Here is a 22,269-nt window from a genome sequence, read left to right on the forward strand (position 1 = left end):
CGGAAACAGGCTCCAGGCTCTGAGCTGTCAGCACAGAGCCCGACGTGGGGCCTGAACTCATGGGCCTCGAGATCATGACCTGAGCCGAAGTCGGACGCTTAACTGACTGAGCCACCCAGGCGCCCCTGAATATTTATTTTTGAGAGAGAGACAAAGCACACGCAGGGAAGGGGCAGAGAGAGAGAGGAAGACAGAATCTGAAGCAGGCTCCAGGCTCCAAGCTGTCAGCACAGGACCTAACACGAGGCTCAAACCCACTAACCGTGAGATCATGACCTGAGCCAAAGTCGGACACTTAACTGACTGAGCCACCCAGGCGCCCCAGAGAGGGGCTGTTTTCTCATTCTCTACCACCGGCTGGAGGGTGAGTTACCTCTGTGTTTCTCACTGTGGCTTGTGAAACATTGTCGCCCTCCACCCCCTCCCCCCCAAAATACCCAATTCCGGTGGAGTTCAGCCATCACCATGTACCCTGTCTTGGAAATATATTTCTTTAATGCGTGGAATTGTTAGTTTCAAACCTCATGGCATGACAATGCTTCTAAAACACGTACATCGAGTAAACCCACACATGAGGCCTCCCCACGCTGTAGGTCCCAGAGTTAGTGCCACCGTACATCAAGTTATGCCATCGTAGCCGGGGTAAAATGAAACCAATCATACTGTTGAAATGGTTGAAAGAGGAAAGGGTTTAAGGCAGAGCAGACTGCCCCACTGACTACTGTGTCTCAGAGGATTCAGAAAGGAAACGAGTGGCTGTCCCATCAGGAGTGAGCCAAAGAGAGAGCCCTGGGGACCTCGGCCCCCGCAGTTCCCGATGGCCCAGGCACACAGCAGACCCTCCACACATGCTTATCAGCTGACTCAACAATGGATTTCAATGCCACTCCACACAATTTAAACTAGTGTAGCCTACAAATTCCTAAAGGCTGACGTTTCCCGTTCACGAATTCACAACTTAGCAGGTCATGTGATCTTTGTGTGCAACTAGTTTACTTCAAGACTGGACTGGGTAGGGTCTGTCCCAAAGAATAGAAAACAGATGGACTTAAGAGCTAAGAAATGATTGTTTACTTATAACTCCCAAATTAAAGTCTAAAGCGAAATCACACCCTGATCATATGGTACTTTCATCTGATTGGATGACTGTCTCCATCTCTTATGGTTTCTCCTCCTCTCCTTTATTTATCTGGCTACCTGGGCACACGGAACCAAGAACATTGCCACTCGTTCTCTACAGTACTTGCTGTCCTCCAGCAAATACTTATCAAGTGAGCTCCATGTGGCAGGTGCTATGGGAAGTGTCAGGGATGTGACAATAAATAAAACTGATTATGTCCCTGACCTGTTTACCTTTTACCAAAGTGGCAGATAAGTGCCTCACAATATTTTGATTCTATTTCTTATTTTTTTAACTAATTTATTTTGAGAGAGAGAGAGTGTATGTGCATGTGTTTGTGTTGTTTGTGTGTGTGTGTGTGTGTGTGTGTGTGTGTGTGCGAGAGAGAGAGAGAGAGAGAGAGAGAGAGAGAGAGAGAGAGAGAATCCCAAGCAGGCTCCATACTTTCAGAACAGAGCCCAAAGTGGGGTTCAATCTCATGAACTATGAGATCGTGCCTTGAGCCGAAATCAACAGTTGGATGCTTAACTGACTGAGCACCCAGGAGCCCCTATTTTGATTCTATTTCATCCTGTTCCATTTTAATAGATTTAGAGTTATATTAAAAAGTGATAAAAAACCATTTTAACAATAATTGAACATTAACAAAGTAGTTTTACACCCAGTATCTTATTTGACGCTCAAAAAAAGTCCCATGGAGTAGGAAAGGGGAGGCTAGTTTTACTGACATCATTTTACAGATGACACAGGCAAAGCATTGAACAGAATGATATCAGCTGGAGTCATTCCGAGGGTACATAGAAACTGAAACACACATTGGGTGGGGGGCATGGCAAGTGGGAAAAGGGAGAAGACAGGGGTTAGCATCTGCTAGAGAAAATACAGTCCAGACGCACTGCCTGCCATCACCCTTCAAAATTTCTTAGACTGGTTTGTTAGTTGATTTGTTTGTTTGACTTTTACAGGACTCATGCCATTGTCACATGCTGTTGACCTCCATGCCTGAACATCTTGCCTTGGAAGGTCTGTTGACCAAAGCTACCTTTGATCATCCTTTTTTAAGGATGACAGAGAGAGAGCACAAATGAGGGAGGGGCAGAAGAGAGGGAGAGACAGAGAGAGATTCCCAAACAGCCTTCACACTAGCCCACCACCCTGCAATCATGACCTGAGTCGAAATCAAGAGTCAGACACTCCACTGACAGAGCCCCCGCATGGGCCCCTACCTTTGATCACCCTAAACAGATATCCTCTCGCTGACTTTTGGTGGGAGACCCCTGGTAGGGTGTGATCCATCAGCTTTACAAGCAGAGAACAGCATGTTTGTCCAGACAAGTTTGCCAACATCCTCTGAGTTTATGCTCCTTGAATACAGGCACTGTGTCTTCCTTCTATTAACTCCCACCAGAAGCTTCTAAAAGCACCAAACAAGTGATTACTGAAGAGGTCTCTTTAAGATCAAATCACCATAATTGAATACAAAAATATATTTTCATTTGGAAATGATGCCAAAGCTCTGAAAACTAGATATCCAAAATAGAAGGAAGAAATCTTATAAAACTCAATCTGCAGGGCTGGTTGTATTTATGTGTGTATCTTTCATGTTGCAGGGCAGATGGCCTAGTCCTGGACCGTCCAGCTGAGTGCTATTATTCAAGAGAATGTGCATGCACTGTGTTACCAGAGAAGTCAGGGAGGGGAAATTTCTATTAGATTATCTAGTCTGAGCAGCCCCTTCTGCAAAGTTCTTTTTGCCTGTTGTCAAAGCGGCTGTGTTTGTATCTCTTTGTGGTTTTTAAATTCTAAACAAATTTAAAAAATAATATAAAGCAAAGCAAAGGAACGTCAACTTGGTTAAGGTAAGCGTGCGCAAAAGTGGGGCCATCTCTTCCGTTCCTGTATAGATTTGGGGTGTAAAAACATCAGTCAGTCGGAACCCAGGTTAGTCTTGAATGTTTCTTGCTTACCTTGACTATTTAAACTTTCTAAGTTGGTTCTTTTCTGTTCTTCATCTTTTTAAAAAAAAAGTAGAGTATTTTTAGATTAAAGAAATAACATATTTTGTGAACAGGTGGGGAGCTAGAAAATTCCAGTCACCAGGTGTCACACTATCAAACAGCAGGTGTAAAAAGTGGAAAAATAACATTCTAGGGTATCTGGGGAAAATTCCAAGAAAGACCAGACAGTTATTATCCTAACCCCTGGCAGCCATTTCGCTTTGCAACTTAACTACAAAGAAAATATGACTATTAAAAAGATATATGCTAATTAGGAGCACCTTCTAATCCAAACCCAGGGAGAAGCATATAGAGAGCAGAGTAGAAGCACACAGTGCCTGTTTCCAGCGTCCCCAGCTTTTTTCTAAGGTTATTCTCAGAGGCAGGGCCCATCCATCGTTCACTCGCCTGTGGAAAGACTTCCAGTCTCAGGTAGAATGTTATCACTTCCAGAAACTTTCCTTGGTTCCAGTCAATTCACCAACACTGTTTCAGGTAGTAAGGGATCAGCAACAATGAAAATAGACACTGGCCTCATATTACTGAGCGTCTAATGAAAAGATAGACAGCACACATTCAACAAACATTCATTGAGTGCCTACTGTGGGCCGGGCCCTATTCCAGTGATACACATTAACATGATATATATATCAAAACCAGGTATTGAGGAGGGAAAAGAGGAGTTGTAGTGTGTGTGTGTGTGTGTGTGTGTGTGTGTGTGTGTGTGTGAATTTATGCAAGTTACAAGCACATAAGCAGTATCACAATTGTTCATAAATTGGATTCGAGTTATTAAAAAATAATAACAAATAACATTTCAATCATAATTTACAGTCTACAAAGCACCTTCACATCAGGATATTATCGGATGCTCAAAGAAGTCCCTTTGGATGGGGAGGACAGCTAGTTTTAATGACTTCTTTTTTTTTTAATTTTTTAAATTTATTTTTGAGACAGAGAGAGAGAGAGAGAGAGGAACACAAGCAGACGAGGGGCAGAGAGAGAGAGGGAGACACAGAATCCGAAGCAGGCTCTAGGGTCTGAGCTGTCAGCATAGAGCCTGACATGGGGCTCAAACTCTCAAACTGTGACATCATGACCTGAGCCAAAGTCGGACACTTAACCAACTGAAGTGCCCCTTAATGACTTCTTTGTACAGATGACAAATGCAAAGAATCAGTAAGTGGCATAAATCTATAAACACATGACCTGGAAGGTACAGCAAATTCAGCAAGGGGCTGCCTCTAGGGAGGGAGGAAAGATGAGGCGTGAGGTGGGCAAAAGGAACCAAGGTGACTTGAAGTTTGTCGGCAACATTCCATTTCTTCTATTTAAATGAAATCTGAAGCTGAAGGGGCAAAAAGTGAACTTCAGTTAATTCTTGGTGATGAGCAAACAGTTCCTCTATGTGATACTGCTTTTCTGCATTTTGAAAAAAAAAATCTTTCAAATAACAAAGAAGGAAAAAACTATGACAAAAAGGGAATCGATAGCATTTTAAGAATGCTTACACTTCTCTCCCTGTTGTCACCATATACTGCAAGAATTAAATGTCATCGAGAAGTGGAGTTTGTAGCCTGCATTAGTATTGGTGATTAGCATCTAATAAGCTGTCTTCTTTTTGTTTTCTTTTTCATTTCCTTTCCTTTGCTTTTCCCCTTCTTTTCTTTGTCCCTACATTCAGCAAATACTTACTCTGATTTATATAACTATTACAGCAAGTAGTTTACAGGTCTTGTAATCCTGATTGTAATCTTGAGCATCCTGAATGTAGGTCTCCTGTCTCAGTCACCCTTGTATATTCAAGGACTGGCACCTTGATTTGTTAACAGGTATGTAATAAATGTTTGTTGCAAAATACACACACACACACACACACACACACACACACACACACACACACCACAAAAACCACCACTAGGGATCAAGCTCACCATATCTTTTAAGTGTGGCTGTCTTAATTATAAGTCCTCCCAAACTTGTAAGCAACATTGCGTGGCATTATAGTTGGAGAAAAATGAAGACTTGGTATTGATTTTTTCCCCTGATCCGAAGAGAGTGCAGGTGTTTAAGCATTTATGAAATTGATTGACTCCCCCTAGCAGCCAATTGATAATACGTTTAAGCTTCGGAGTGAGGCTGTAAAAGGTTTGATTATATTAACAATACTAATAGTCATGGGTTCATAAATCTTAAGAGAAGGGATGCATATGTCACATACACTGCATGAAAAAGTTGTCCTTTTATCATGGATAACTCACTATTGTGTGGAGACCTAGTTGATCAGCTCTTCCATTATTTGAATAAGTATCTGATGTCTTGTTTTCTTTCAAGAAGGCAGGTGCAGGATGAAGCAGGAAGCCTGCCAAGAAAGATGATAAATTACCATTTGGTGCCTGCGACCAGAGCCCTATGATTGCAGGCTGCCAGGAATTAAGAGGAAAGTAACCAGAAACTAGGAGGGAAATGACTTCTGACTACAACTCCAGAGGTGTTTACTTTCTGTCTTCATGATCTTTGTGGTATTTCAAGGGTCTCTGTTAGCTTTGTAACCTGCAGATGAAGGGCTGTTTTAAAACAATCATACGCTACCACAAAATGCTATGTTACACCTGCCAAAGTCAAATAAAAAATCAGAGTTGAGAGAGAACCGGTCAGTGAAAGCAAATAAATGTCCTAAGTAGGCAAATGACAGGGTAAAGCGAAGGTGAAGTGTGGCTGGAGCTTTGTTTGAGAGCAAGCATCTGGGCTGGCCTCGGGGGAAGCCTCTGGTGTGGCTGCTCCCACCAGTTGCACTGAAGAGGGGCACACTCATCTTGTGTTTCATCTTCCGAAACTCAGAAAAAAATGAAGAACAGTAAGTAGCAATCACAATCATGGTCTTCGGAATCAGTCTGTTCCATTTGCATCTGTCCGCCCACAGGTTATCTTTTCTGTTATCCTACGACAAGTTTATAAACCAGTTTTTAATATTCATGCAATGACTATTGGAATCACCACGGGCAATGGATGTTCTTCATTGGTTAAATTCAACAAGGATTTACTGAGCCTCTAAAAAGTGCCTGGCGCTCAGCTGGGTGCTGGAGATACATGGACAGAAGACCCAGAACTTCCCCTGAAGTAATGGTGTGGTGGGGGAGAGACAAAGTCAATGCAATATGCTCAGCACGGTGGTAATGGTACCAGGGTGTCATGGGAAAGCACGGAAGTTGTACCTTGGGAACCAAGTGAGCTCAGGAAAGGGCTCCCAAGAGTGGTGACGTTCAGAAGTCCCCTGGCAAAGGGTGGAGGAGGGGAGGTCCTCTGGGTGCTGGGGAAAGAATGAGCTAGAGATGTCGACATGAACAGCATAACCCTTTCTAGCATCTCAGCTTTATGTCTGCAGCTCAGGATAAAAGTGTGGATGGTGAGCTACGAAGTGAGAGCTTCTCAGGGTTTCATGACAAAGGATTCTGGATTTCAGACTAAGGACTTTAGACTTTATACTGAAATTAAGAAGAAGTCCCTAAAGGATTTGAGCAGAGGAGCCATGTGGCCCATAAGCATTTGGCAGCAAATATTTATAATACAATATGGTGGGCACTGTGAGAGAAACACGATCGAAGTACTATGCAAACATAAAAAAGCAGCTCTTTGCCCTGGGGGTGGAGAGAGGTAGAGCAAAGTCGTTACGCTTCAGATGGGTTTTAGTGGACCAGTAGGAGTACACCAGACACAAAGGGAATGGAAAGCATTTCCAGTAGATTGGGCTGGGGGTGTTGGGGAAAGATTAAGAGAGAGAGAGAGAGAGAGAGAGAGAGAGAGAGAGAGAAAGGGAGGGAGGGAGGGAAGGAGAAAAGGAAGGAAGGAGGGAGGGAGGAAGAGAGGAAGGAAGAAAGGAAGGAAGAAGGAAAGAAGGAGGTGGGGAGGGAGGGAAGGAAGGAAGAAAGGAAGAAAGGAAGGAAGGAAGGAAGGAAGGAAGGAAGGAAGGAAGGAAAGAAGGAAGGAAGGAAGAAGGAAAGAAGGAGGTGGGGAGAGAGGGAGGGAGGGAGGGAGGGAGGGAAGGAAGGAAGGAAGGAAGGAAGGAAGGAAGGAAGGAAGGAAGGAAGGAAAGGAAAGGAAAATTTCCAGAGAGCTGTGAAAAACTAAAGAAACCTCCGATTAGATTATGATTCTTGGTTTTCTGTTCTCAATAATCTTACAAAATTTAGGTCTTAAAAATGAAAGCAAAATCCCAAACATGTCAACTTGATACATAAAAGGAGCTGTAACCAGTACTCACTTTATTCAAACTGAGCCTATTGCTGTTCTTTAGTTACAGCAGTAGCAAAAGTGAGATCATTTTGACAGTTTCCTGGAGCAGGGTAGGAAAGAATTGTGAAATAGAGGACAAAAGCAAGAACCCAGAAATGTGGATCCTATTGTTTCCTCTGCTGGGGACAAAGCAATAATTCTGGAAGTGTTTGGTTTTTTCTCAGCTCTAAATTAGCCAGAGGGTACCTTGTTGTGTGTCACAAAGAGCTGTGTAACTTTCACCAGCCCCAGTGGCCTCCCCTGCAGAGGGGGAGGGAGGGCGTTGGAAACACTCCTCTCCGCTGGAGGGCTCAGCACCCACCCTCGGGGTCTGCACTCGAAGTTGGAAATCACTTGTTACTACGTTGAGTACACTAATAGCCTAACCACAGCAACCAGACAAACAAGCCACTTTGAAATCATCGTCCTTGGGAAAATACAATGTTCAGATGCAACTTTCACACAGCGCTGAGACTGACTGTGCCTCACAGGCAGCCCTAGAGAGTGGCTTTGAATCCGAGGGAGAGCAGGAAAGTGAATCGCACAGGAGCAGAGAGCCATCCTCTGTGATCCTGGGTCTGCCTCTGTGCCACTTGTGGGACTCAGCAAGACACTCTGTTTGAGCCTTAGTTTACTCTTCTGTGAAATGGAGACACTGATGCCTATTTCCCTGGGTTTTTATGAGGAGATAAAGAACTATGACCAGCATTTTAGAGACTGTAGAGTAAATGGAAACTCTGGGTGGATGACGGCGAGGCTGGATTGCTACATCACAATGAGTAAGAACGAGGTCACTAGCCAACGAAGGAGTAAGTCACTCTGAGCCAGTCTTCGCCACTGGCAGGCTGCAACTGACACTTCCTTCCAGGAGGTTCCTTTAATGGTCTCACTTATTTTTGCCATGTTGCTAGCTTTTGATTATTATTTCAGAAATAAACACAGCACTGATGTTGGCCACACTGCTATGACCAACATAATTTTGGCTCCACCTCCAACTCTGTGATGTTGGGCGCATCCCTGAACTGCCCTGGCACATTTTCTCATCTATGAAATGAAAGATGCGCACTCTTTAATTTCATGTCTGTCCATCTGTCAAGTTTACCAGTATACAGAACGCGGTGACTAAAGCCCTAAGAGGTGAGAATAAAGAGGTGGTGTGAAATTGGATGACTAAATTAAGTATGACGTTAGCGCCATGGAAGAGGAACACGCTGTCCTGGGCCATAACATTGCCCGTGCCCTTCTTTAGCACTGACTCAACGGTGTTGACCTTAAAGAGACACTCACGCAGTCTGTTGAGCTGAACATGTTTAGAACGAGTAAGGAAATGACCAGAACACTGAGTGCCTACCATGTGCCCAGCACTGTGTGAAATCCCTGCACCCTCCCCACGGCCCCCCTGAGCCAACTGACCAAGGACCACAGCGATTTCACACCTTGATAACTGGGAAGCAGCTAATCGGTGATGGTACCAGGGGTCTGCCTCCGACGCTTATGCACCAGTCATTAGGTTGAATTGCCCCGGTGGGAAAACTGGATTTCACTTACTACATTTTACGCAAAGAGCACTTTTGTTTTCTTTCATTTTTTCTTTTTTTAAAAAATGTACTTATTTAAATTCAAGTTAGTCAACATAGTGTCATAATGGTTTCAGGAGTAGAACCCGGTGATTCATTGCTTACATACAACAGCCAGTGCTCATCCCAACAAGTGTCCTCCTTAATGCCCATCACCCTTTTAGCCCCATCCCCTCCATACCCCTCCAACAACCCCCAGTTTGTTCTCTGTATTTAAGGGTCTCTTATGGTTTGCCTCCCTCTCTGTTCTTATCTTGTTTTTCCTTCCCTTCCCCTATGATCATCTGTTGTGTTTCTTAAATTCCACATATGAGTGAAATCATATATTTGTCTTTCTCTGACTGATGTATTTCACTTAGCATAATACCTCTAGCTCCATGTTTTTGCAAATGGCAAGATCTCATTCTTTTTGATCGCCGAGTAACATTGCATTGTGCCGAGTATGTGTATACACACACACACACACACACACACCACACCTTCCTTATCCATTCATCAGCCAGTGAACATGTGGAAAGAGCACTCTTCTTTTCTTTTTTTTTTTAATATATGAAATTTATTGTCAAATTTGTTTCCATACAACACCCAGTGCTCATCCCAAAAGGTGCCCTCCTCAATACCCATCACCCACCCTCCCCTCCCTCCCACCCCCCATCAACCCTCAGTTTGTTCTCAGTTTTTAAGAGTCTCTTATGCTTTGGCTCTCTCCCACTCTAACCTCTTTTTTTTTTTTTCCTTCCCTTCCCCCATGGGTTCCTGTTAAGTTTCTCAGGATCCACATAAGAGTGAAACCATATGGTATCTGTCTTTCTCTGTATGACTTATTTCACTTAGCATCACACTCTCCAGTTCCATCCATGTTGCTACAAAGGGCCATATTTCATTCTTTCTCATTGCCACGTAGTACTCCATTGTGTATATAAACCACAATTTCTTTATCCATTCATCAGTTGATGGACATTTGGGCTCTTTCCATAATTTGGTTATTGTTGAGAGTGCTGCTATAAACATTGAGGTACAAGTGGCCCTATGCATCAGTACTCCTGTATCCCTTCGGTAAATTCCTAGCAGTGCTATTGCTGGGTCATAGGGTAGGTCTATTTTTAATTTTCTGAGGAACCTCCACACTGCTTTCCAGAGTGGCTGCACCAGTTTGCATTCCCACCAACAGGAGCACTCTTCTTTTCTAATGAACAACTTGGGACACATACTGCAGGGACTGCAGTGGTTTCTGTTTCCTACAGAAAGTAGGCTCGTAGAAAGTAGCGTAAGATCAAAACGAGATAGAACTGTCCACTTGGAATTGTTGAAGGTCTCTTTCTTTAGAGAGAATTTAGGGACCGGTCCATCTGAACCTTTCCTTACACCCAGGAGAAAATAGCCCCAGGACACGCGGCTGGTGAGAGGCAGAACCACTCAGGCCTCCTGACTGGCCTGGGACTTGCCTTTCTCTGTTTCTTGACTGTCACCCAAGCGTGCTGTCTGCTCACTATTTGATCAGGCTTTCCGCTTCCACGAAATCACAAGTGCATCATATTCACACATGAAGTTGAGTTTTGCTCACTTGTTCCAGCTTATTCTCAAGCTCCCTGTGTGCTCCCTGTTAGACACGAGGCAGAAGAGTCTTTTTAATGCAGGTTGTTTTCTTTCTTACATCTTAACACCTGCTGATGTTTAGCTGTCAGGATATTAGTCACTCTTTCTACGCTGGCGTGACTCAGTATCGGGGCATCTGACAGCTCAAACTCATGTTTCCAGCCTGGATCCTCCAGGGACCCAGTGGGCGAAGCCTTTGTAACCTTTTAGCCACTGAGGTTAAAAAAAAAAAAAAAAGGTAATAAAAGAATAAGAACGTGTTGCATGTACATAATTTACTACCTAGTGAAACGATAAATAAAATGTTGATGGCTGTAACGATTGCTTTGGGGAATTATTTTAAAAACAGACACATCATTGAATATTGGCCACGTCCTGCCGTAATGGAGGGCGGGAAACCTCTGGGGACACGTCTCCGTGTCGTCATTTTAGCTTCACCACCTCTGTCGTCTTCGGCACATCACTGAACTCCCCTGGCGCATGTTCTCATCAATTAAATCAAAGGTCTGGATTCTTCATCTATTTAAATAAGCTTCATGCCCAGCGAAGAGCCCAATGCTGGGCTTGAACTCACAACCCTGAGGTCAAGACCTGAGCTGAGATCGAGAGTCCGAACTTAACTGACTGAACTGAGCTACCCAGGCGCCCCAGGTCTAGACTCTTTAATTCCTAATTTCATGACTGAAAAATCTGTCAAGTTTGTTAATATGCAGGATGCTGTGTCTAAAGGTCTAAGGAGTGGGGCGCCTGGGTGGCTCAGTCGGTTAAGCGGCCGACTTGGGCTCCTGTCATGATCTCGCGGTCCCTGAGTTCGAGCCCCGCGTCCGGCTCTGTGCTGACAGCTCAGAGCCTGGACCCTGCTTTGATTCTGTGTCTCCCTCTCTCTGACCATCCCCTATTCATGCTCTGTCTCTCTCTGTCTCAAAAATAAATAAACGTTAACAAAAAAATTTTAATAAATAAATAAATAAATAAATAAATAAATAAATAAAGGTCTAAGGAGTAAGAATAAGGAGGTGGTATGGGAATAGGACCAGTAAATTAAAAAACCAGAAACTGGGGAAAAGTAAAAGAGAAGAGGGGAAGGGGGTGGAGGCAGAGGCAGAGGGATGGTGTGGGAAGGAGAAGAATAGAAACCCCAGTGTATACTTGATTTTTGAATTGGTCTGAGGCAGCGTTGACATGTCCACAGTTTCAGAATTGACACACTTGCGCAATGTCTCCCGATACTGGTTCTTTTACTTTCTAGTTAAAGTCCAAGAAGGGAAAGCAGAATTGTTAAGTATTCAGTGTGCTGTCTAGGGTCAAGAAAAATCCTCCCAAGAGCATCCCTATGCCCTCCCCTGCCTCCCCATTTTGTCCCCTTTCCAGATTCACAACAGGGTATTACCGAGGCCTTATTCGGGGACAGAAACCATTCCGAGTGCTTTACCATGCATTCCTCCATTTAATCCTCACAACAACCCTAGGACGTAGGTACTGTTAGTAACTCTGTTTTACAGACTGGGAATTTGAGACACAGAGAGGTTGAGTAGCATACCCAAGGCCACACAGCTGTCAAGTGGTAGAGCAGGGTTCAAAGTCAGACAGTGTGGCTGCGGTGTCTGTGCTCGCAAATGTATACGTGGCTGTCCAGAATCAGACCCTCTTGGGTCCTCACATATGAGATGGTTAATGTCGGGTGCATCTTTAAACCAAGACTCATCTGGGCATAGAAACAGGTATTGGTTCGAGCATCTGGGTGGCTCAGTCAATTAAGCGTCCAATTTCGGCTCAGGTCATGATATCGCACACAGTTCGTGAATTCAAGCTCCACGTTGGGCTCTCTGCTGACAGCACAGAGCCCATTTCAGATCCTCTGTCGCCCTCTCTCTCTCTGTCCCTCCCCTGCTCATTCACATACTCTCTCTGTCTCTCTCAAAAATAAGTAAACATTAAAAGAAATAGGTATTTGTTTGCCTGAGGTTTGTCAGTGTGTGTGTGTGTGTGTGTGTGTGTGTGTGTGCGCGCGCACGCATGCACACTGTGTAGAACCATATTTTCATATGTACTGAATAAATGAATCCTTCTCAAGTTTTAGCATTTGCTACTGGGAAAAAAAAGCCCAGAAATACAGCTTGTTCAGATTTAATAAGCAGAAGTTTCCAGCTGTTATTCTTTCGAGCTAGCCAAACACTCCATGCTCAATTTGAAATTTGTTTCCTTTAGTTTCCAAGGTCCTGACCGATATGCCAGAATCGAAGTCTCTTTCCTCCTGATATCTTAACTACTTGGTTCTATGTACAGTTAGGACATTTCAGAGCTTCCTTTTGTGAGAAAAGAGACAATATTTGGGGAAAAAAAATCACTCCTTTTTTTCTCATCTATGGCTTATTTAAAAGACTTAAGTGAATGCCTTACCTAAGTTCAGCTGAATTTTAATCCTTAATTACCAATTCTGCATTTTCATTGGTGTATCCTATATCTCCATTTTCCTATGACTGACTTCTGGAAAAGAAGACCCTTATTTCTGGGAATAATTCATCTAGAAACATTGGGATAATAATTTGATTGAAAATAAATTCACTGAAAATTAAAAATCATTTAAGATGAAAGAAAAAAAAGTTGATGGAATTAGGGGAAAAAGATATAATAGTTATCTTTTATACTGTAAAAGAATATCATGAAAAACCTTACACCAATAATTTTGAAGTCTACATTAAACGCATTAATTTTTGGAAAAAATGTAAAAAGTCTGTACTGACACCAGAAGAAACAGAAACCTTGAATGCCCCACCTATTAAAGATAATGAAATCATACGCATAAAATCCTTTCTCTCCCCTCAAAATAAAGTTCTAGCATTCAATTTATTATATCGCATGTCATTTAGCTTCTGGAAAGTGAAAGTAAAAAAATAAATAACTCTTTGCAGAGCCTGGGTGGCTCAGTCAATTAAGTGTCCAACTTTTGATATCTGTTCAGGGCATGATCTCATGGTTTGTGAGTTCGAGTTCGTTGTCAGGCTCCACATTGACAGTGCAGAGCCTGAATGGGATTCACTTCTCTCCTCTTTCTGCCCTTCCCCTGCTTGCGTGTGCATGCTCGTGCGTGTGCGCACACACACACACACACACACACACTCTCTCTCTCTCTCTCTCTCTCAAAATAAATAAATAAATTTTAAAAAATAAACTTAAAAAAACTTTCTTACTATAATTATGAAAATCATTTTTATCTTGCAGACTCCTTGAAAGGGTTACAGGGACCACTAGAAGCTTTCTGACCATACTTGACAACCAGTGATAAATAAACACATCTGACCCTGATCAGGATAATTTTTAACTCTTTTAAGGGAGACAACAAAGGCCTGAATAAGATGGAAAATAAATCATTTTCATGGGTAGATTGACAACATTGTTTAAAGTAAATTTCTGTCTCAAAATTGCTCAATGAATACAAAAAATTCCAGCAAGATTTTTGGGGCGGGGGGTGAAGTGGGTGAGGGAATTTAATGAACTCATTCAAAAATGAAAATATTAAAATAGAGGTATACAAATAACAAATTTTTTTTTAAATTTTTTTTCAACGTTTATTTATTTTTGGGACAGAGAGAGACAGAGCATGAATGGGCGAGGGGCAGAGAGAGAGGGAGACACAGAATAGGAAACAGGCTCCAGGCTCTGAGCCATCAGCCCAGAGCCCGACGCGGGGCTCGAACTCACAGACCGCGAGATTGTGACCTGGCTGAAGTCGGACGCTTAACCGACTGCGCCACCCAGGCGCCCCTACAAATAACAAATTTTTAAGGAGAGCAAAAAAATTTTGTAAGACCACGTAGTTTTATTGAAAACTACTAATTTTTATGTTTAAAGTGTTTTGTTCTCATCTTATCAGAATGTAATTCTACAAAGTTGTGAAACTAAGGGTAAATGATAAAAAACATTGACTGAAGGGGTTGCTATGGAACAACAATATTTAAATTATACTGTCATTACCACCAGCCTTGGCCTCCAAAGACAGAAATTGACAGTGGGAGCAGGAGTTCTCTAGTGCAGTACCATTGGGATGGATAAGATAAAATGGTTTTCCAGTTTAAACATTTCTTCTTTTACAGGGAGCTTGGGTGGCTCAGTTGGTTAAGCGTCCAACTCTTGATTTCGGCTCAGGTCATGATCTCATGGTTTGTGAGTCTGAGCCCCATGTTGGGCCCTGCACTGACAGCACAGAACCTGCTTGAGATTTTCTCTCTCTCTCTCTCTCTCTCTGCCCCTCTCCCCACTTGTTTGCACATGCCTGTTCTCTCTCTCTCTCTCTCTCTCTCTCAAAAATAAAATAAAATAAAAAATAAACTAAAATAAAACTTTAAAAACTAAATAAACATTTCTTCTTTGAAAAAGTCATGTAATATTAGAAACAGGGCATCAGAACATGACTCTGATCTCCTCAGATTTCTGACTCAAACAAAGCTGTGAAATCTAGTCACATCCCTCAGCTGAGGGCTTGGGACACCCAACTGGCTCCACTCAGTAGATGCTGGAGAGGACCCACATGGCTTAAGCAGTACTCCATCAACAGTATGACCTGATGAAGAGGGAATTCTCATTGGAATTCCAGAAGGTTTGCATTGGCTCAGCAAGCATTCACTTTAAAGGCCTTTCTTTAGCTGTTCCATGGATCCCTCCAAAGTGACCCCACTCAATGGACACACGGGGGAAATAATCTCTCAGAAAAGTTGGTTCAGTTCATCTTCAGATGTGGTATCAGCAAATGAGGGGACAGTTTTCCTCCTGATCACCAGGGCCAGCTCCCACATGTGAGACTCCCCTTGGCCCTGATGGACATCACCACTTGCCCAAGAATTGACTTGAATTCAGTGTTGTCTTTCACCAGGAGTCTTAAAATGTATCAGTACTGCATCAACTAATTTGTGTAACATACTTAAGATAATATTTATTCATTGAAAGACCAAACATATGTCTATGCAAGATCACTTTTCAAGAGCAAACCACAACTTTTAATTACACTAGCAAAGTTCATAACTATAATTGTTGTCTTTTATCGTTGCCAGAAAAGAAAAGAAAATAGGCCAAACCATTTTCATTTTGTCTTTCGTTCTTACAGATTTGAGTTTGAAAGCCATAGGGTCAGGTGTTGATTATTACCCCTGTGCAACCCAGACATCCATGTGGGATGTGCTATTATGTGCTATTCCAATCCCTAGCAAAATGTAAATCTCAGCCCCTCTTTACTTTCCCAGACAGAATCCACTGCCGAAAAGTACAAGTGATTGATAGAGATTTTACTCAAGATTGTAATGAAAAACAGTAAAATCTTTGACATCATACATTCTACAGGAGAGCACAACCTCAAAAATAACTGACTTGTCTTTTCTCCTAGGACCCCCACCTGCTCTCCCAAATAGATATTCTACATTGTTTTGCTCAACACCCTGCCCAGTCTTCATACCTTGCTTTCCTTCTTCTCACTTTCTAGGATTCCCCACCCACCCCCACCCCCAGTATAGCCCTGTCTTAAACTGGGAAAATGAGTTGTATCCCATGCCTTCCAAACTTTTATATTCTTTCTCTGGGTGCTAGGCAAGCAAGAAGCTCTCTGGTGATCACAACCCACTTCCTAGGAAAACAAGGAGGATTCTAAATAATAGCTCAATGCAATTATGACAGTAACGTCAACAATAACCTTACTCAATAGAGGCTCAATGAAAAGTAAATAATGGTTGGCCATTTCCACTGATTCACCCTTTCTGCTGCCAGTAGCTGCTCTGCCCAAGATCTTGCTGTACTGAGGGCAACACCAAGGTGCTGAGGTATGTAAAGCAGTGAGGAAAATACAAAACAAAAATCTTAACTTGGTCATTACTTTCTAGAAGCTTATTTGTTGACGAAAGTTTATACTCTTGAAAGGTTGCTGTACATAATGTTCACCCATTCAAATATTTTTATGCCTCTATTCTGAGCCAGAAGCTTAAATCTTAAGGATTTTAACATTCATCTCTTAACAAAAGTCATACCTATTTTTATTTCTGTCATATACAGCACTCTGCCATGTTGGAAATATCTGATTTGTTAACTTACTGCCTTCAAAGGGATCAACTAACCCGGGCTCATGTAGATTATAGAAAATCCATTTAAGAGTCAAAAGGTTATAAATGTAGGACCATTAATTGTTATTTAGGGTGCTTGTTTTTGCCTGTATTAGTCAGGGTTCTCCAGAAAAACAACGAACAGGGTGCATGTGTGCACACTCGTGTGTGTGTGTATAATATCTATCTATCTATCTATCATCTATCTATCTATCATCTATGTATCTATCATCTATGTATCTGTTGCAGCTTCATTCTGTAGGCAGTCTGCTAGCAGAGTCCCCTCCTTCTCTGGGGAGGTCAGTCTTTTCCTTATAGCCCTCGATCGATTGGATGAAGCCCATTTGCATTGTGGAGGGTGTTATGGTCCAAATGCTCATGTCCCTCCAAAATTCATATGTTGAAATCCTAACCTCCAATGTGATGGTGCTGTGGGGGAGGGCTTTTCTTGGGACGGTGATTGGTCATCACAGTGGCGCTCTCATGAATGGGATTAGTGCCCTCATAAAAGTCCAAGGAGGTTGCTGGATATAAAATCAACTAAAGCATCAATAACTTAATACCAGCAAAAACACACAAATGATACTCATCTCTCAAAGAGGTGGACCATCACTCCCCATCTTTGATGTTTGGGCTGCGCAGAGCAACTTCCTTCCAAAGAGGACAGTATGGAAAGGTAATAAAAAGAGTGACTTTACAGGGGAGGAACCTGACAGTGATTTCTCTCACCTTCTTTCTGCCATGTGGGGACCGAGCAAGAAGATGGCCCAGATGGAACCCAGAGAAGGGCCCTCACTAGAACTTGACCATGGTGGCACCTTGATCATAGACTTCCAGCCTCCAGAACTGTGAGAAATAAATTTATGTTGCTTACAAGCCACCCAGTATAATTTGTTATAGCAGCCTGAACTGACTAAGATAGAGTATAATCCACTTTGCTCAAAGTCTATTGATTTAAATGTTAATCTCATGTAAAAAATACCTTTAAATCAATATCTAGATGTTTGACCCAATATCTGGGTACCATGGCCTAGCCAAGTTAATACATAAAATTAATCATTATGTTAACAAATGTAAAAATGGGAAATATTTTCTATGGGAAGCCTCAGCAGCATTTTTGATTATTGATTGGATCTTTCTATGATAAAGAAAAATGGGAGCGCCTGGATAACTCAGTCTGTTGAACACCCAACTTTGGTTCAGGTCATGATCTCGCGGTTGGTAAGTTCAAGCCCTGCGTTGGGCTCTGTGCCGACAGCTCAGAGCCTGGAACCTGCTTTGGATTCTGTGTCTCCCTCTTTCTCTGCCTCTTCTCTACTCGTGCTCTATCTCTCTCTCCCAAAAATAAATAAGCATTTAAAAGATTTTAAATGGTAAATGAAATTGAAAATAGCTATTTTCAAGATATACTTCTAGAAATCATTTTTTTCCCCTCCACTGGACAAAAAGAGGCTTTAAAAAAATCATCTCTTTTTTTCTCCACTAAGAAAAAAGAGGAAGCAAAAACAGTCCAAGTGGTAATATCACAGACGAAGCATCGTGGGATTTGCAAAAATGAAGCCTGCACCGTCATCTGGAAGGAAGGCAAAGGGAGCACTGGAGGGAGTTTTGGGGATGCTGGATGGCTTGTCTCTGCTCATCCACTTGGCTCTGGCTGGGCACGTTGTGTCTGTCATCAGCACGAGTGAGATGCCCCATCACCTCTTGGTACATACTGATTCAAAACAGCAGGCAAAGACAGGTAGACGAGACAAACCCCTCTTTGGCTGTTCACATTAGCAACGTGGACATTTCACAAAGGCTCTATGTGGGGAAGACACCCTGGGGAGGAGGGTCTGATGACACCTCATGACAATGGTTTTCAAGTTATTCCACAGAAACACCTTTATTATCAGAGGTAAATGACGTGTGCGCGAGTGAGTGCACAGACCCATACACGGAAACCAGGAGGCAGAGCCCAAAGGATCTTGGCCCAAAACGAAAATGTCTTTGAAGTCTTCCATTTGGGCTTTAAAATGTCATATGAATGTTTCATTTTTTTTCCCCTATCCTTTTTAATGTAATATAAAACAACATCTCAAACTGACGTCTGAAATTGACAAGGTTCCCCAGCATTCCATCCTGTGCCTCAGCGTGTCACCATCATAATCTGTGGGCATGGAGTGAGGTGCTGACAGAGAACACAAGAGTCAGTGGCTGGCACCAACAGAATCTGTCCACTTGTTCGTGCCCTCAACCGCCATCTGGCTTATCGCCCTCAGCAGAAAATCAACATTCTCAAAAGCAAGTCCAAAGCCCTCATGGTCTGGCCCCCATCAGTGTGTCCAACCTCATCTCTGACCACAGTCTCCTCACTCTCTGTGTCCCAGACAAACTGGCCTCACACATGCTAGTTTATCTCCTCTCCATTCTTGGACCAGCTAATGTCCTTCCTGAAATGTTCTTCCCTTTCACCTTGTTTCCCTTTAACTTCTTGTTTCAACCCCCTGAAGAAGTCAATTTTCTCTGAAGCCAACAGCATTGTGTGTCTCCCACCCACTGGTGCTGAGCTCCTTCAGGAGAAAGGTAATGTCTGCTCTGTACCAGTCTGTTTCTCGTGCCTCACACCTTCCTTGACATGCAGTAGCTGCTCAATAAATGCTTTGTAAATGACAGAATGAATGAGCTAGGAAATCGTTCGTCTTCTTTCAAGTCCAGTAAACTAAAGCCAAGAGAGAATAAGTAACTTGCAAGAATTTTCAAATGCAACACATATTTTCTTAACAGTCCATTCTAATTATTAGGATGGAAAAAAAAAAGTTAGCCTGGAACCTTTGTGCCAACTTCATCTAAGGCACAATTTAGGTAACTTTGGGGATAAAGAAGAAATTTGAGTGGCAGAGTCGCGTCTAAACCTTGGGACAGCGGCACCTGGGTGACTCAGTCAGTTAAGCATCCAACTCTTGATTTCAGCTCAGGTCATAATCTCAAAGTTCGTGAGTTTGAGCCCCATGTCAGGCTCTGTGCTGACAGTGCAGAGCCTGCTTGGGATTCTCTGTCTCCCTTTCTCTCTCTGTCCCTCCCCCACTCATGTTCTCTCTCCCTCTCTCTCTCTCAAAAATAAATAACATTAAAAAAAGAAAGAAAAAAAAAAACTTGTGACAGAGTATATGAATCTTTCTTGAGTTCTGACCCCTGAGTAGTCCTAATCAAAGCTGTCCCCTGAGAACATTAAATGACATGGCAAGGGCTTCTTATCTTTCCAGAATTTCAAAACTGCTGTAGATATAAATAACTATTTGGAGTTTGTGTTTTTTATTCCATCATGCCTATTTATAAGCATAGGGAAACAGAATGTTTTGCTCACGAGCATCATCATCTTTTGACCATGATCTTGTACTGGCTTGAGACAAATCTGAAGGAAAGGGTAGAGTGAACTAAAATTGAAGCATAGAGCATTCATTCAGTAATCATTCCACTGGCTTTCTGGAGATCCACCTGCTGCCTAGAGATACAACGAGAAGTGACCAACACTCCCCAACCGCAGGTGGCTCAGGGCTTTATGGGGAACATGGGCATCATCACAGAGGCGCTAACCATCTGTGATTTGGGTCTGGTTCCTGAGCCCTCTCCATCTATTTCCTCACCTGCAAAATTTAGGGAAGTGACAGCACCTACCTCTTAGAATTGCTGTGGGATTAAAAAGATAATGGCCACAAAAGGTTTAGCAATACCTGGCTACAATGATTTACGTCCAATGGAATGCTTTTGCTTATAAGGGGCAGAAAACCCGACTAGTGGTGGCTGAAATCACGTAAACGCTTGTAATTCTGTTGACAAGAAGTCTGGAGGTGGGCTGTCCATCACCTGTTTAGCAATAACAGGGACATTATCCAGCATCTCTGGAACTCTCTTGACCTGCCTATCCAGAGTAAAGACGGCTGCCGCTGCCCTGAACTGGGACTTCTCACATGCCTCTCCTTTAACAATGATGAGTAGACCTTTCCTGAGCAGCCCAACAGATTTCTTTTATGCTCCACTGGTCAGAGGTGTGGCTAAAGTGCTTAGCACATACTAAGTAATCAGTACACTTCAGCCATTCATCATTATCAGTATTATTATTACTATTACTTTGGAATAAAGAAGCAAAACATCTGTAGTTTCTCTTTATGATTAAGACTCAACTTCTAGATGTTTGCCCCTCTTTTCCAAGGCCTGACATAGAGAAGAAAAATTAATGGATCCGCGAGTATGGGAGTGAATTGGAATAAAATCAAGTATTCTATGGGATAGCAAGTAGGAAGGGTGGTGCCAAATAAATGGACGTAGTTAAAACAGGATGGAGAAGGTAGAGTCGAGGGAGGTGGGCAAAGCTGGAGAAAATCAGCTCTGAAAGTCCTTCTCATTTTTCAAATGAGGAACCCAGGGCCCAGAGAAATGAAATAACTTATTCAAGGTAACACAGAATTTAAATTAGAAATCAGGTCCCCTAAAGCTGAGGCTTAAAAAAAATGTAATGAAAATGCGTTCTCGGGGTAACAGAGAAAAAAATACCTAAAACAGACTCAAATTATTTGTGGGATCAATTGCTGTCAACCTGCCATATTTTTATCCCTCCACCCTGACCCAGGAGGGGTTAATAAGTAGAAGTTTTCTGACTGTTAACAACAGAGAATTCCAAAGTTTCTTTGGTTAGTTGAGTGACACAAAAGCCCAGGGGACATAACTTGCTTTCAAAAGACTTCCTAATCTATAGCATGTGCTTTAATGACAAACTGGACTTTTGATTCCTTGCCCCTGGTAACAAAGAGGAATCTTATTTTTTTTTTAACGTTTATTTATTTTTTGAGACAGAGAGAGACAGAGCATGAACGGGGGAGGGTCAGAGAGAGGGAGACACAGAATCTGAAACAGGCTCCAGGCTCTGAGCTGTCAGCACAGAGCCCGACGCGGGGCTGGAACTCACGGACCGTGAGATCACGACCTGAGCCGAAGTCGGACGCTTAACCGACTGAGCCACCCAGGCGCCCCAAAGAGGAATCTTTAATTCAGTACTCAAATAGGTGGTCTGGGTTCCAATCATGGCTTGTTTTCCCTTGAAAAAGTCCAGTCTCTTTGTCCCTCTGGAAAGAGAAACAGCCACTCAAATCATAATCCAATGATATTTAATAGTATATATTGGCTTTGTTTCCTGATTTAGCAGTTTGTCCATGGTCTGGATACATATACAATAGATGAGAAGTAAGTGATGTGTCAAATGCTATCTCAACATGAATACATAAATATCTGATCATTTTTTGGATCCTAAAAATGATGGGATAAACTTGAATATCAGAGAGAGACAAAACACAAAGGCACATCAGAGGCAATGGCAGCCAGAGCTAAATCCTTAGTAATAATAATAATAGCTAATACATGATCAATACCTTCCACGTGTCAGATATTCCGTTAAGACTTTGATGTGCATTGTCTATTGAGTTTAATCTTCAGGATGACCCTATAAGGTGGGGATGGCTTTTGACGACCCCACCTGGTAGATGAGGCAACCGAAGCTCAGAGGGCATCACCCAAGTGGAAATGATAGGCCAGGATTTAAGTATATTCAATTCTATACCATAGAAACCAGACTTCAGTAGCTTAACCAA

The sequence above is a fragment of the Felis catus genome, chromosome B4 (genome assembly GCF_018350175.1).
Source record: "Felis catus isolate Fca126 chromosome B4, F.catus_Fca126_mat1.0, whole genome shotgun sequence".
Lineage (NCBI taxonomy): Eukaryota > Metazoa > Chordata > Mammalia > Carnivora > Felidae > Felis > Felis catus.